Source organism: Plutella xylostella, chromosome 5 (genome assembly GCF_932276165.1).
Source record: "Plutella xylostella chromosome 5, ilPluXylo3.1, whole genome shotgun sequence".
Lineage (NCBI taxonomy): Eukaryota > Metazoa > Arthropoda > Insecta > Lepidoptera > Plutellidae > Plutella > Plutella xylostella.
Genome location: NC_063985.1, coordinates 746,391 through 762,868, shown reverse-complemented (window position 1 = coordinate 762,868; position 16,478 = coordinate 746,391). Strand labels below are relative to the sequence as shown.

Genomic DNA, 16,478 nt, shown 5'->3' with positions numbered 1-16,478 from the left:
AAACAAACTTTCATACAGACTCGCTCGCCCGCTCACCTCTCAACCATCAGCTGCCAGCGCTATTCTAGCGCTGCTCAAAGGAGCGAATGAAATGAAAACGATCATGAAATAGCTGCGGATCGGACCGGGGAAAACTGGTGTTTCCGCTCGATAGTAAACTATCGATAGTTTAGGGAGTTTTTAAAGTTCGATAGTTTATCGATACTATTGGTAAACAGCAATTCTATAGATTGTATCAATGCTGGTAATTAATAAAATATTTATAAGTACTATAACATTTACGAACTACCTAATAAGTGACAAATTCAATACATTTTGAATGCGAAACACATTGTCAAATGTCAATCATTGAGCTATCGATAAACCTATAAATTGAGTACATGCTGATGGGGCCGTACAATCGATTGTTCGTTCGATCGGTTCGGCCTCAGCACTAGGGTAAACTCGAGCGACGGTCGCGTGGACGGCGTGGCTTGGAACCCTCGCTATGTAAGCTCGGATCACAAATATTTTATCAACTGTAGTCCAGCCTAGCCGTTTACTTAGTCAGGTAATCGGATCGTTGTCCCGGGAGTGTGGGCTGAGATGAAATGAATTGTAAACTTGTCTTGCAATGTTTTAATAAATAATTCGGGATCAGTACTACGATAGGTCAGCATTCGGTTGTTTCTAGTAGTCCAGGCTGGCTTCGTCCAAAGTGGTAAATAGGAATTTTCTTCTCGTTCGTACGACTATTTTATTATTTTCTTCTAAGCGATCAAAGTAGATTGTTTCTTATTTCAATGTAAATTGTATGCTGCAGCTGCAGCTTATGACATGAAAAGGACATATTTTATTTATGTTTTCCAACGATGATGGACGGAATAGTACCTCTTTGGCCGTATGAAAATGTTTACTTCAGACTTTCAGACCATTTCATTCTATTTCATGAAACAAACAAACCTTCTGCCTTGCTACCTTCGTCTTTGAAGAGTTAGCGTAGTTTTACTTTTACCATGTACTTACAGTCAGATGCATTAGTACTATCTAAATCTATACTAAACATTTTACACTTTTATCTCTTATCAAAATAACAAATATAAATAAACTATAAATATAAACTTTATACCAAATTAGTTTCTGTACTTGACAAGGTATTAAAGTGTAACTACAGCTATTCTTAAAAATAAATCTGTTACTTTGATACCTTCTTTGATCTGTTGATCATAAAATCTTTTTTTTATTAAGTATAAGTTTTTTAACTTACAAATTTAGCTAAACTATTGGCCGTGACAGCATTTCAGTTAATTAGTCATTCAATTCTGTCTTGAAAATTACTTTCAAAAGACTGAAATCGTTTGATTACTTTTATCTCTTTTGACTTTCTCGAAGGCTCCAAAATAAAAATTAGCCAGCGAAAAGGGAGATGACAGAATTTTTACATAAATGTACATAATTATTTCCCATTTCACGAGCAAATCCCCGCAGACTCATTAGAAACGCGCCGAAGTTTGTCGCGGGAACTTCGCCCAAGTACTTCGTAAGTACTAATTTCTATTTAGTTTTTAAATGTCCTCATTAACGATCTGTTGCCAAAAATAATTGCGTAATCAAAGCTGAGAGATGGAAAAAAGCAATTGATATTCTATTCTATATTCCCAAGAGTTTTGTAATCAAAAGCAGCGTATTTCATTCTGGGAAGAATGTGGAAAGTAAATATTTTAAATTGTGTTAGCGGAAATCGTGATTAATGAAATGAATTATTAATTGAATAAAATGACGAGGTTGTATTTCATCACGGTAATTACAAGGACGGAGGTGGTTCCTGGAAACCATAAATTATACCGGGAAATGGGTGCTCGCACCTCGCACCGATAACGAGTGGTACTATAAGTTTGACCTGCGTGTCTGTGTCTATCTGCGCGATGGTTTTTCAGATGAGAACGCCCGTTTCATATTCGCTCGTTCTTTATAAAAGTTATTTTTAAAAAGTTACGTGATCATGGTAGTTTCTATAGTAGTATAAAAATTTAGCAATAACCTTTATATCAAACTGAGAACGCATTTTTAAAATTATAAGTATGTAAATAAAAAATATACCTACGTAGCATTGGTCAGGAAAGTATGAATATTCTAAATTATTCCCATTGGAGTATCCTGATTGTTTAATTAGGCGCCCATACTGTCGGCGGGTCCATTCGGCTACCACTAAACGACGAACCTCCGTATTGAACACTTCGTCTATCGCTCGGTTATAGCCAAGCTATAAAACTGTCGGTAGTTTCAAGAGCGAAGATATATGTACATTGTACGGGGCGAAATTTTATCAGTATCCTCCAAAAATGTCGAATTAATAATGTTGAGACTGTAATTCTAAGCAAAACCAAGGTAAAATATGTTTTAGTGCAATAAGAATTGTATGAGACTTACGTTGATTTAAAATATTGTTAAATCGAATACACATATTGGACTACAGCGTTGGAGGTGATAATTTTGTTAACATCCATAATATAGTCTTTGAATCGATTAATGATAAAATTGCACCCTCTTTAACGCTTAGTAGAGCCACAAACACCCTCCAGATGGACCGCCGTGAACATAGCAGCAGAAGCAAATTTTTTGTATGAGTGAATTTGTTTTCATGATCATGAAGAAATAAGAAAAAGTAGCAAAATTCTGTTATCACTACATGCTAGGGGATGCTGCAATGAACCTATATACATATTACACATTGAACAGTGTGCTCGAAATTAGTCAAAATTATTAATTATAAGGACACTCAATACGGCCAAATATTATTCATGATTATGAAGAAATAAGAAAAAGTAGCAAAATTCTGTTATCACTACATGCTAGGGGATGCTGCAATTAACTTACTAACTACTATTACACCATTCAGAGTGCTCCGGCAGATTAATTACATTACAAGTTAATGTCACTCATTAAAAAAAAAATTACAACTAAATCTACCCACATGAGTGTGTAAATAACGGATAGACGATGGTAAATATATTATAAATCTATATATGTCATCTTTGTGTTTGCTCAATTGACTTCAAAATAATCAATCAAAGAGAAAGCGCCTGAATACATCGTACAGCAAATTGCGCAAAGAAGCCGTAAATTTATCGTGGTGTAATTAATCTCTCGGAGCACGTTGGTAAATGTGATATATGTCTATAAGTTCATTGAAATATTCTCTAGCATCTAGTGCTAACAGAATTTGGGTAGATTTGCTTGTTCTTCAAAATCATGAAAAAATTGTCGCTCATATTTGCGGTTATGTCGCTATATAATGTAATTGTGACGTAATTAATCTCTCGGAGCACGTTAGTAAATGTGTTGTATGTCTATAAGTTCATTGAAGTATTCTCTAGCATGTAGTGCTAACAGTATCCCGCCACAATGGGTTATTTCTTCATAATCATGAAAAAATAGTCGCCCATATAGGAAAATATTATGTTATGTTAATCAAGTTAAAACTTGATAAGAACTAAATCTACCACTCATCGAGTGTATGTAATGGATAGACGATGGTATATAGATCGTAGCAATAACTACTTTATGTACGTATATGGTCAAGGGACTTCAAAATAATGAAAAGTGTAAGCATCTGAAATATGTATTAAGTAAGTTGTCGGCTAGGGAAGAAAGTGAAGGAATTTTTCACTAAAACAATTATCAGCACCTCAGCGCAGTTGGTTACAGCCTCGAACTAGATCCCTGTGGTCTGTGGATCGAATCTAACTAAAGCAACTAAAGATCTTTTTTCTTTTTTTTATTTTAATGATGGTTACTTTTAAAAATACATACAGTAATGAATGTAACCAGTTATATTACAGACTTATTTTGGGTTCTTAATATGTAGGTAAATAAAAGATGCCAAGACAAATTTATTTTATTTTAAGTATACAAATCCACATTAGAAACTACATCAACACAATCATGTTAAATTATTTTATATTGTTATAAGTAGGTATGATTAAAATCACAATGATATTTCTAAATTTATTATTTATCAATCAGAATATGGATACAAGTAACAGTTAAAATCGATAGCTTGAATTATATCATAGCTCTTTTAAGTAAGAGCATACTTTATTAAATAAAACAGAATAAAATGTGATCTACTAATAAACCTAAACTTAAATAGAACCTATAAATATTAAAATATATATAAATAATATAATTGTTACGTTCACTTCACTCTCACTGCACTAACTCATTGTTACTACTACTCGACAACAGGTGTCGCTATTATTACCGCTACTCGGCAACAGATGGCGCCATGTGTCCAAAGAGTTAAAATAAATACAGCTGTTTTCATTTTTATAAACATACGTATTCTTTAGGGTTTTAATTTCTGTCTTGTTAAATATTTGTCTGTCCCTTTTAATTCCGTGCCTTATCATTAGCAAGCAATTTGTTCACCAACTATAAATACAGGCTACTCCCACTATTGTACCCATAGGTAGAAATACATTATAACAATAACATGCAATGATAAAAGATAGATAAATTATTTTTCATTATTACTTGCCTTATCTGGTAACCTGTATGATATATTTTGTTGATTATGTTTCTACCATTTCTTTTGGGATAGGTGTTGGTTTGTTTTATTTAACATGCTCTCGGTTTTATTTTCTAGTAACTGTTAAAATAAAACTTAGAGCTAAAAAGTTTTCTGGTAGTGATTCTAGGATTTTTAAAAAGTTGCCTATCCAGGTTGTCTGTTGATCAAAATCCATTTAGTAGTTTTGTCGTCACATTCGCTGGGTACTTCGACATGTCGATGTTGCATCGTCATCTTCACCCAGGTGATCTGTTGGCAAGAAACGATACATTAATAAATAGGCGTGCCAAATAAATAACATTGCTGTGTGAACTAAAAACTATAAAAGTTTCAGTTTTCTCGCATACAAAGTGGCGCCTCTAGCGGAAACTATCATGAAACTTTTGACAGATAATCTATGCAGGTGACAGAAGAAAACAAAAAAAATTTCGTTTACGTAAATTGCAAAACCCGTACTAGAGGCCCTGATACAGCTGGTCCACTGCGGGTTGGTAGAGAGGAACAGATCACATATCTAGATGAGCTAAATCTAGATATGCAGGTTTCCTCACGATGTTTTTCTTCACCGTAAGAGCGATGGTATACATTGTACTTAAATTCAAAGAACTCATTGGCACATGTGGGTGTTGACCCCCGTATCTCTGGCGCGAGAAGCGGGCGCTTATCCGACTGAGCTACACTGGTCTATCAGTTTCAATATCATTTAAATGACTTTATTGTTTTAAAATAATGTATTTCTACACTTACCTTCTCATTATAGAGGCATGGCCCGGGGGCAGCGGCGGTATTCCCGAAAAAATAGGAAAGCTGAAATTTAGAAGAAAAAAAATATTAAATAAAGATATAAGAAGAGATGTAAGAAGGCAAGCTGACAATGGGATGGTATGTCTGCAAAGCCAATCATAAAGAACCAAATAAACTGCTTATGGGCTTATGGTTATATTAAACCGATTGCATGTATCTATATACTCTAAGCATGTATCATATTTGTTTTCTCAGCCTCACACTTTAACTCAGGTAAGTTCTGCGGCACATTTACTGATTCTACACTATGTTTGAATTCAGTTTCATGAAATTGATTATTCAGTAGACTGTGAGGATCTACACCTCTTGACAGACAGTCAGCTGGATTTAATTCAGTAGGAATATAGTTCCCTTTTTCAGGTACCTGCTCACATTCCCAGAAACTATCTATTTTCCTATTTAAAGACTCTGTTGAGACAGCCTCAGATACTGACTTGCAAAAGTTACTTGGTAGTGATGAACATCCCTCGCTGTTCAATGGTGCAGTGCCAGCAACAATGTAGCCGAACTGAGTGTTGTGTAGAAACAGCTGACCTGGTATCACTGGCAGTCTCTCACGCAGTAGGATCTGAAACATGATGTCACACCCAAGTAAAATATCTATATTTCTAGGTTCACTGAAGCATCGGCAAGCTGAATGTGAGATGGTATGTTGATGTCCTGTACATTGACACGGAAATGAGGCATTGAAGATGTTATGTTGGGGACAATGCATGATAGAACAGTGAGTTTATAATCACTGTTGGCTGACTGGATAGCAAATCCAAAGTTTGAAATGTGATGAATTGATGATTAGAGATGAGAAAGCGTTTAAACTGAATAATGGTTAATTGATAAAGGATAATATGAAATATTATAATCATTATATCAAGATTTATAGTCATCAACAAAAACTAGGAAATACCTGGTCCACTGCTCCTTGCACCGTTGTGACCAAATGGCAGACGAGACTGCTTTCCTTCACAGAATACAGGCATAATAATAAGGCATTAGTTTTCTTCACTTGCTGCCAACATCTGCTTCGCCGCCATCTTGCCGCTATCGCTATGATGATGCTATGATGGCATTTTTATGGCAATCTGTCGGGTGTGCCAACAATTTCTGCCAGTATCATGTAATGACATTGCATGTGTATTTATTTATATTGTAAATATTGATACCCCTGTTCTTGAAAACTTTACGAAATGTTATATTTAAGCTGTGAATTTTATTCTTAGCAGTGCTGCAAACCTTATATTGTTGACTGTGCTACTCTCTGCTCAAAAAAGCACTTGCTAGCTCGGTACTATTGTAGTTTACTGCAAGATCTATCAACTTTGTCTTCACTACGTCATAATGTAATGTACTCTGTAACTACGTCACCCGTAATGGTGATTCCCGAATTTTCTATTACCATTATCATAGGGAAGTATTTTTTGGCAAACCCGCTAGTATTAGGCATCCAATCCACTCGTCATCCACTTTAAAACCTGTTCCAGACAATTTCTACGCCGCGCCGTTTCCATTATTAGATTAGCGTCACATAACTAATTCATAATTAATAAATAAGGTTGTCTGGTAGAGATTGCTATAAGCAATAAGGCCGCCTTTTTAATCTGTTTTTATTTTTAAGTTTAATTTTGTATGTTGATCTATTTTGGTGCAAATAAAGAGTATTGTATTGTATTGTATAATTCGTCATTGACTCGCTGGTGTCCAGACGAATTGATTTCAGGTTTCGCAATAAAGTTATTCTTCGAGAGAATCCGGAATCGTCGAACATAGTTCTCGACATCAGAACCATTAGGGCCGATGTAAAATTTTTGCGAAAATCACTTTTTTAAAGATCCTTCTTTCTTTTAGTCTAACACACGTATCTCTATCTCTTTTTGTTCAAAACTTCATTTTCCTAAAAGTGGTCGCATATCCACAGTACACTGGAACCATACGGACTTTTTATAATTTCAGACGTTATGGCTGTACAAATATGAAAATAATGTTATTTTATATACGGTCGGTTGTAAACAACAGTTCAAAAATACCTGCAAATAGTTCGTCCCATATCAATAACGTACCCTTTTGTCCAACTAAATATTACTTATATGCGGTCAAATTTTCACGTCAGACCTTATGGTTCGAAACACATTCAGTTAAGTTCATACAACCCCGAACGGCCCTCAGAGTCAGGTTCTGCTGTAGCTGGAGCTTCATGCAGTTGGTCATCGAGCATAGTGCGTACCACGCCGGAGCAGCGTAGGTAATACGGAAACGCATGTATGTTTTAAAGATCCTCAGCTTCTTGCGCAGGGGGAGTCGGGAAGCCAACATGGGACAGAGCATAGCCCGTGCGGCCTTCGCCTAGTAGACTGAGTTGACCGCTTGCACACTCATGGTGAGCGTGCGCTCGATCGCCACCCCCAGGTACTTGACTGAGACGAAATGACTTCGGAGTTGCAGCTTCTTAGCCAGGTGCGGCGGACAACATCTCGGTGCCCACGTTGCCCACCACTTTTCCAGCCATTCCGGCAGGTGATCCAGTTTTGATACGGCCAGGTTTTCGCCGCCTTCTTGTTTTCCGAGTTTCGCATTAAAGTCTCCCATCACCACCGTGAAATTAGTAGTGAACTTACGCAGGGCAGACGATACGTCTTCATACGCAAGTTCGACCTCATCATCGGTGTGCTTAGATGTGGGTGCGTAAACCTGTATGACCTTCATTGAGTATCGTTTAGATATTCTCAGGATGAGGTACGCAACCCGTGTCGACACACTTCCGATTTCAACGATGTTGTTGACGAGGGACTTGTTGACGATGAACCCGACACCCCCCTGGGACAGTTGGTCGCCCTCCCGGTGGTACAGCACGTTTCCGGACTGGAGAATTTCCGTATCCTCTCCCTCTCGTCGGACTTCGGATAACCCTATAATGTCCCATTTTAATTTGCTGATTACCTCTTCCAGCTCCTCTATCTTCACGTCTTCCCTCAGTGTCCGTGCGTTATATGTTGCCAGGTGCAAGGGTCGGTTGGGCTGGTAGCCGACTCTCTGCCGGAGATTCTTCGCACCCCCTGCCCCGCCGTTACCGTAACCGCTACCGGAGTCCGGGATAGCGGGGCTGCCGGAGACTGGGGGCCGGGGCTTTGTTTGTTCCATCATAAGGAGGTGTGTTTGCCATAATCACCGCGCTTGGCAGGCGTGTTGGTGATTCTCCTTTTTTACGGCGGGAGATCGCCGCCTCTGCTAGGAGAGGAGGTCGGGTCGATTTACCGCCGCCCGACATTCGGCGTTGTCACTCGTTAGCACCACCCAGGGGACACGTGTAGGGTAACTAGGGTTTGTACCTACGGACGTGAGCGACAAGCCCCCCTATGTAGACTTACACAAGCCAAAATTCAACTTGAATACTATTTATTCCCCGAACCATACAGTCTGTTGTTATAATAGGTATACGCATTTTTTAAAGTTAATTTTATTTTCTTGACCAAAAGGTCCGATGTTAACAAAAGCCTTGCCTTTTAGTCTAAAATCTATACTGCCGTAAAGTCTTTTATTGACGTGAGCCTCTAAGTTACTATTTATATTTATGTTCGAAAAATGGGGCTGATATCCATACTCAAAGATACAAAACTAGATTTTTTCGCTAATATTGCATAAATATTGTCTTCAAATGAAACGATTTTGTATTTTCATTAACTAGCCGAGCGAAATAATGTAGGTATTTCGACTCCAAAACAAACATCTTTGTTTGTTTTAACGGTGGTAAAAGTTTATTTTGGCTCTACTGAAAAGTTTCAAAAATGGACATCGGCCCTCTTGGTTCTGATGTCAAGAGTTTGTAGTTTCTTCCACAAATCCTTCCCTTCGTACTCGTAGCACTTTTGATGTGGATATACAATGACGGGTCGATCATTAAAATTAACTTGGCGTTGGTGTAGGTATAGGTACAATGTACAATGGGGGTCGCTAAACATATCACTTTGGACTTATTTCGTTCGTTAAATAAATAGATCACCAATCGCATCACAAGATTTCTTATATATTATATACCTATGAATATGGTCACTACAAGCTTATGTTGAGTTAAGGTTTTTTCATTACTTAAAATAGGAGAACCCTTTAGTAGGTAGAAACAGAAAAAAGAAACCGACTTTTTTACGTTTGGGAGACTTGGCATTTTTTACAAGTTAGGTATGTTTTTGTTTTGATGGCATTATGCTTTGTCCCGCTCATACTCTGTGGCCGTCTCTTTTTAACTCGGTTACCGCGCTATCGTTGTGTAAGTGAGCCTGACTATGTGTGCGTGGGCTGCGTGCCTATCGCGCGCCGCCGCCGCCGCCGCCGCCGCCACCACCGCGCCGCGCCGCCGCGCAGACAATGTATTTTGCCGAAATACCTACCTACCTACTTTGTAGTTGGTCTGAGCTTCCTACCTATTTGATTTCGAGAAATTTGACAGTAAGAGAGTGAAAAGTAATATATGTTTGATTTTGTTTTAATTATAATATGACCTACGTAAGTACCGAAGTTCAGCAATTTCGTGAAAAAATATTCAGCTCATCCCTACTTTCAATGGTACTCACATACCTACCTACCTGTAAATTAATAGGTTCCTTCATTAACATACCTACTTAACTAGAATAGAACCGTAAGTATTTATTTTAAAGTAGGTACATCAGCATGGTCATTATGTATGTCGTTGATAACTCTTTTCACCGTAAGCAGACTGTCAAAAAGCAAATTTTGATACTATTCGCATTATGTAAGTCCGGTTGGTTGCCAATAATGACGTCATCATGGGTATAGACTTCAATCCCCACCGGCCGCCATCTTGTTAAAATTATATATATTATGCGAATATTTCATCGAAACCCGAGATTGGTATTTTGTATTGGATAGTTGGAATCATAAGTACAAATTTGGGTGGCCCAACTGTCTTGTCTTGGGCAACTAGTAAACAGTAGCTTTTAAATAAAGAATTAAATTGCTCATATTATGTCCAAATGTGAATTTTATGAGACTAAACCCAGAATTCATAAGTATATAGTGGCTCGTGCATTCGTAATGTGAAATTTGAAACGATTTTCTCCTAGCTTAGCGCGAGACTATTATTATTCTAAGGGAATTTTCTATGAAAATTATGAACATAATAAAACTTTTTTCTATTTAGGTATATGACTTAGTAGGTAATGCATTCATATGTGAATTTGAAATTAATATAGGTAAGTAGTTAGTTAATTATGCACTTATGTGGTACTTCATAAAAATATATCTCGGTAGTCTCGGTACCCAAGTGCATCATGGAATCTATCATCATTCATCATAATATTCATAGTCCATAGCTGGATTTATGTCTCCTTATAGGAGCGGAATAAAATGTTGTCCTTCATCTTCCTTTAGGTACCGGTCACCTACCTATATGTCGGAAATCCAGCTAGTCTACGTGATCAAGACAACTACTTATATGTTTTTAGATAATTTAGTTTACATGTAAGTACCTACTTGCTATACAGTGAAGGTAATATCTATGGACAACATTTCAAAAAACCTAAGCGGCTATAAATCGAAAACCATTTCGAGATTTAGCTTTAAAGGCCACAAAAAAAATATTTTTGAATTTTTAGGATATATCATTTTGGAGAAATTCATAAAATAGTCTAAAAGTGCTGATGATGTCATTCATTAGGTGCGATGCATTTTGTTGCTCAAAGCCTATATAGATGAAAAAAAAAATAACTGTCACTTTCATTTTTGATTGACGTTGACGTTTTATCGTGACGTTTTGTTGTTTATTTGGGTCATTTTCATAAATTCTGTTCTGACACTTTTAGACTTTTTTTTATTATTGATCATATAAAATGGTTAGTACGCATTAAGAGATGACCCGCTATACAGGGTGACTGTTAAGTTGATGTATTCCTTTAAATGGGTTATAGACGGAGGCATTTCCAGTCGATTAAACCCCATAATGCACTATCCGAAAGTTAACCATTTCTGAGTAATTTAAGTTTTAAGTTTTTTTTAGGTTTTTGCCGAAATTTATGTTTAAAAGCAAAATATTTAAAAAATTTACCATTCTTTTAATACTTTTTTGATTGTTTTGCATCGATGACACCTTAGCCAACTAACTATAATCATTAAATGCGGAATATTCAACTTAATTTAGACACAGTGCTTCAAAATAGTTGAAACATTAAGAAAATGTTAAGAAAGGTGAAAACAAAAATGCTAAATTAAAAAAGAATTTTATCTGAAAAATTTTCAAGCACTACAGCTTAAAAACATAGTTAATTTATAAGCTTTAAAATGACATATTCAAATCTAAAATCGATTAAGGTATTTCCAAGATATAGCCAAAAACAACTGCATAGGCGGACAAATCTCAGTAGGGAAACGAACAAGATTTGTTCCAGTTTTAAGGTAAAATGTCTTATAACTGGACTTTGTAGAGCTCTGAACCTTTTACTAATTATTGTTCTCCGATAACACGGATCCTCAAAAGCACAGATCGACGACAATGTTGCTTCACCGAAATAATGGTTGTCCGATAACTCGTTAGCCGAAAGTATTATTCAGTAATGTTTGGTAAAACAAATTAATTCTTCACAACCCGGTTCCCCAAAACAGTAGTTCGACGACGGTTAATTCGCCGAAAACATGATTTTCCAGTAGCACTGACCGATAATGATTGTTTTAACTTCACCGTGTTCAAACACTGTGCCAAATGTTTTAGCTGAAAAGTTTCACCGAATAGTAGGTATTATAGGAGATGTCATTTTTCGGTTAAACAATTTCACATGCTGTGCTGTCGAAAAAGCATTCTATCGTTACCTTAATCGACTTTAGATTTGAATATGTCATTTTAAAGCTTATAAATTGAATATGTTTTTAAGCTGTAGTGCCTGAAAAATTTTCAGATAAAATTCTTTTTTAATTTAGCATTTTTGTTTTCACCTTTCGCTACATTTTCTTAATGTTTCAACTATTTTGAAGCACTTTGTCTTAATTAAGTTGAATATTCCGCATTTAATGATTATAATTAGTTGGCTAAGGTGTCACCAATGCAAAACAATAAAAAAAGTATTAAAAAAATGGTTAGTTTTTTTAAATATTTTGCTTTTAAACATACATTTTGGCAAAAACCTAAAAAAACTTAAAACTTAAATAACTCTGAAATGGTTGACTTTCGGATAATGCATTATGGGGTTCAATCGACTGGAAATGCCTTCGTCTATAACCTATTTGAAGGAATACATCGACTTACCAATCACCCTGTATAATAAATGTCCCAGAGCATGCCCCGGCCTACATAGCTGAAAAATTTTGGGGTATATTATATTTATTTTAAAATAGTAATATATTATGAATTCAATTATGCTTGACTTTAATGCTTAGTAAAAATATTATTTCATGATAAGTATTTTTTTATCATCAGAAATATCAATGTCACACTTTTTTGTCATTTGAAAATGACCCATTTGTTGGTTGGCACGTAAACAAAGTTTATGTCACTTGTCAGTGTCATTAATGTTTTTTTTTCGAGACTAAGGCAAAGGACTAAAATCGAAATTGAGCCTAAAATGCCTACGTCACTTCCGGTTTTAAAATAATAAAGTTTAAAGTTAAATATAACATGGAAAAATAAATGTACATGAAAAATAAAAAAATACAGGTCCTCTAATTTTTAACAAGCTTTCCGAATAGCTAATAAAAATATAGGGTAAAAAATGAAATGTTGTCCATTGAAATAAAATAATAACACAATTATTGATTGTGTGTTATACTTATTTATCAATTCATTATGACTGACAAGATATTTATCAACTATCTACCTACACACAAAATCAACACATCCGCAGTGAATTAACTATGATCAACACATAACTGTCAGCGGTCAACATTTATTATTTTCAACATTTATTCGCCATTTCTAACTAAATAATGCGGCAAATTAAAAAGCCCTAATGTCAGTACTTGTAGTTTGAAGTGAAATGAAGTTGTCATTTAGTCGGCTAACCAAATCACAGAATATTTTCATAAAAATTTTTCAACCTCTAGTCTAGTGTATCGATAAATCTCATACCTATTATTCGTTTAGTGATCATGACCGAGATAGCCGATGCCAAAAAATGGTTAGAAACCCATCATAGATTTATACGGTTAGTAATCGCGAATCTTTGACACCCGAGTTACATAATGGCCCGGCTGTTACCTATTATTCGTTTAGTGATCATGACCGAGTTAGCCGATACCAAAAGACGGTTAGAAATCCATCATAGATTTATACGGCAAGTATTCGAGAATAGTTGACACCCGAGTTAGATAATGTGGGTGCAGGCATAGGCACGTTGAAATGAAATCTCATCATAAAAATTGCCATGCGTAAAAAATCAATATCTACCATTAATTTTATCGCATTTTATGATTATAAAAGCAGTTCTTTACGAATCATTGGGTTTTATTTTTATTGATAAATAGGTACGAGAATTTTATCGATATTATAATAAATAAATGAAAATTTCAATAAACCAATTTATTCCAACAACTTATTTTGTGGGATTTAAAATCGATATTAATCTTATCAAGTATCGAGGAACGACTTTTTTATTCAACGTTGAAGAAAAAAACCATGTATGTGTGTAAGTCTTGTCACTTTTGACAGTTACTATTTTCTTTTTTCTGTTGAAAACTTTAGCCGAAATTGTCTGAACTGTTTGAACTGAAAAAGTCTCAAGAAGTTTCTTTTAAGTATCCAAAGTAAGAAAAATGTTGAGGATAAGTTGGGTCCATAAAGTGACGAACGAAGAAGTTCTGCGACGCGTCGGAAGATCCCGAGAACTCACCTTGACCATAAAACTGAAGAAGACAAGCTATCTTGGACATGTGCTCAGACACGATCGATACAGACTTCTTCAGGTCATTGTGATGGGCAAGGTAGAGGGGAAAAGACGTGTGGGCAGAAGGAGAAAGTCGTGGCTCCGTAACGTAAGAGAATGGACGGGAGTGGTCAGCGTAGAACAGCTGATGCGCTTGGCGAAGAATAGAGAGGAGTATGCAGAGCTGACTGCCAACCTCCAGTAGTGGAGAGGCACTAAAACAAGAAGAAGATCCAAAGTAAGTATCAATATACCTAGATGGTTTGAATATAATGATTGCAATACTCAGAAGGTATTGTACCTAATATGAAATTTATTTACTTATGTCGAATTGATTTAGAATTACTACTGACAAAGCTATTTATGGCATTATACACAAGGCACATAACCTATTTCTCTACCGCGAGCCGCACGCACCCACCCATTCACACGCTGATTTGGTACGCCCGTGAATGGGGGCCTTTAGAAAGTTGTTAAAGCGGGCTGCTTTCTATGACTATTAATGATAGGGTAATAATTTGGTGCTACCCTTTTAATTACAGGGTGCTTCCCCTTGGTGATGAAAATGCCGCACCGCCACTGTGACTAATGCTGATGCTGTTGCTACAAATAGTGCTTTGCCCGACGGAATTGAAATTATGTGTAAGTGTGTATAATTATTAATGAATAAAAGTGTTATAGGCACTGGATAGATATAAGCCTTAGTATAGATAACAAAAAACTTTATTCATTTTTGCCTTATTCAGATTCTACTGAGAATGAAGAGAGCTGCAGCCCTACTCCCACTCCAGTCAAAAAAAGGGCGCCATGAGTATTAAAAATACAAATTATACATACCCTCTATGAGGGGCCTATGTCCAGCAGTGGATGAATATTGACTGATGATGATGATACATACCCCTATATTCATAGAAATTAAAAAGTACATTATAGAATACCTATATAGTTACATCCATTAAACATCTTTCAAAATTTCAGGAACTCCCAGCGCAGAGGCTGAAGCCAAAGGAGACATGATGGTTTTGCAGCGCGAGCAGATACAATGCGATAGCAAGAAGGCGGACACCATGGAAATGGTAGCTGCAGCAAGAAATACACAAACTGCTGTAAATTAGGCCCACAATGCCAGATGAATGGCATTCATAGAAGCAGGACTTGAGTTGTGGAAAAATGTAGATAGTATTCCTAATCGTAATTCATTAATGAATCCTACTTAATATAACAAAAACATGTCTTTAAATGCATCAACATGGTACCTAAGTTATATACTTTTTTCTAGGCTCTTGAGAAAAAGGAGGAATAGTTCTAATTATGTAATAACTTGATTGTTACTGAATGATTATGAGAATACTCAAAGACTTATATGGGAAATAAGGCTTTTATCATTAATATTATTAGTTTTATTAAAGCTTTGTTGTTTTCCAAGATGATTTAGTCAGCAGTGGATATCTGACTTTAGAAAACATATACTTAGGTAATTTGGTTATTCTAGGAAAGAGACTTAAATAAACAAACTGTGATTAATTTGTTGTTTAAATAAATATAAAGTGAATGTGTATAAAATGTGTTTAATTTAACAACTTACAATTTGAGGGATGTTGAAGGAATGTGCAAGTATATGTTTGCTTTCGATTCATCATGCAATACACCCTTATATCTCTGACTACACTTAGGGTGGGTTGCACGTCAACTCAAATCCCTTGAAGATTGGTCTCTCTCGTCGAGAAGTAAATATCTCTAAATACACCATTTACGATACCAGTAACGCCATCTGTTGGTCAGTAGCGTGCAACAACACTCATCGCAATAAAATAAAAATAATTTAATATGCTGATGTAGTTTCTAATGTGGATTTGAACAATATAAAAACATTTTGTCTCGGTAACTTTTATTTACATACACTGATAAATAAAATTATTTTAACTAGCTACTGGATCAATATATAATACTTAAATGTAATTATTATTTCAACGTAAGTTGTCATACGGTATAGTTGATTTTGATGTTTATTGATACACTTAGTAGTTCATAGCATCATGATGCGTCATCAATTCATCATCAAATACGTAGGTTAGGCCTAATGCTAATTATCATTGCGTCTGCGTCATTTTACACATAATATGTATTAAAGAGTACAAGATAGTTAATTAAAATGTATATAGATGGCGCTTTTATGAGATGTGTCACCTATGAGTTATACTTAATATATAATTAAGTTTGTACACACCCAGCTTGCTGATTTTTATTCTTATCAAGGTTTAACTTTATTT

General features: G+C 35.7%; 2 long non-coding RNA genes across 3 annotated transcripts; one reads left to right on the top strand and one right to left on the bottom strand.

The window, feature by feature from the left end:
• Positions 1-3,859: 3,859 nt before the first annotated feature.
• Positions 3,860-5,956, bottom strand: LOC119691440. Its single transcript, XR_007268250.1, has 3 exons — positions 5,791-5,956; positions 5,300-5,359; positions 3,860-4,801 (listed from the first exon to the last, which is right to left on the bottom strand). It is a non-coding gene; the product is annotated as an uncharacterized LOC119691440 (long non-coding RNA).
• Positions 5,087-15,766, top strand: LOC125491349. 2 transcript variants are annotated; one of them, XR_007268252.1, is made up of 3 exons: positions 5,087-5,434; positions 14,751-14,850; positions 15,187-15,766. It is a non-coding gene; the product is annotated as an uncharacterized LOC125491349 (long non-coding RNA). The 2 variants fall into 2 exon arrangements; XR_007268253.1 differs by lacking the exon at positions 5,087-5,434 and adding an exon at positions 14,431-14,446.
• The last annotated feature ends 712 nt before the right edge of the window (positions 15,767-16,478 follow it).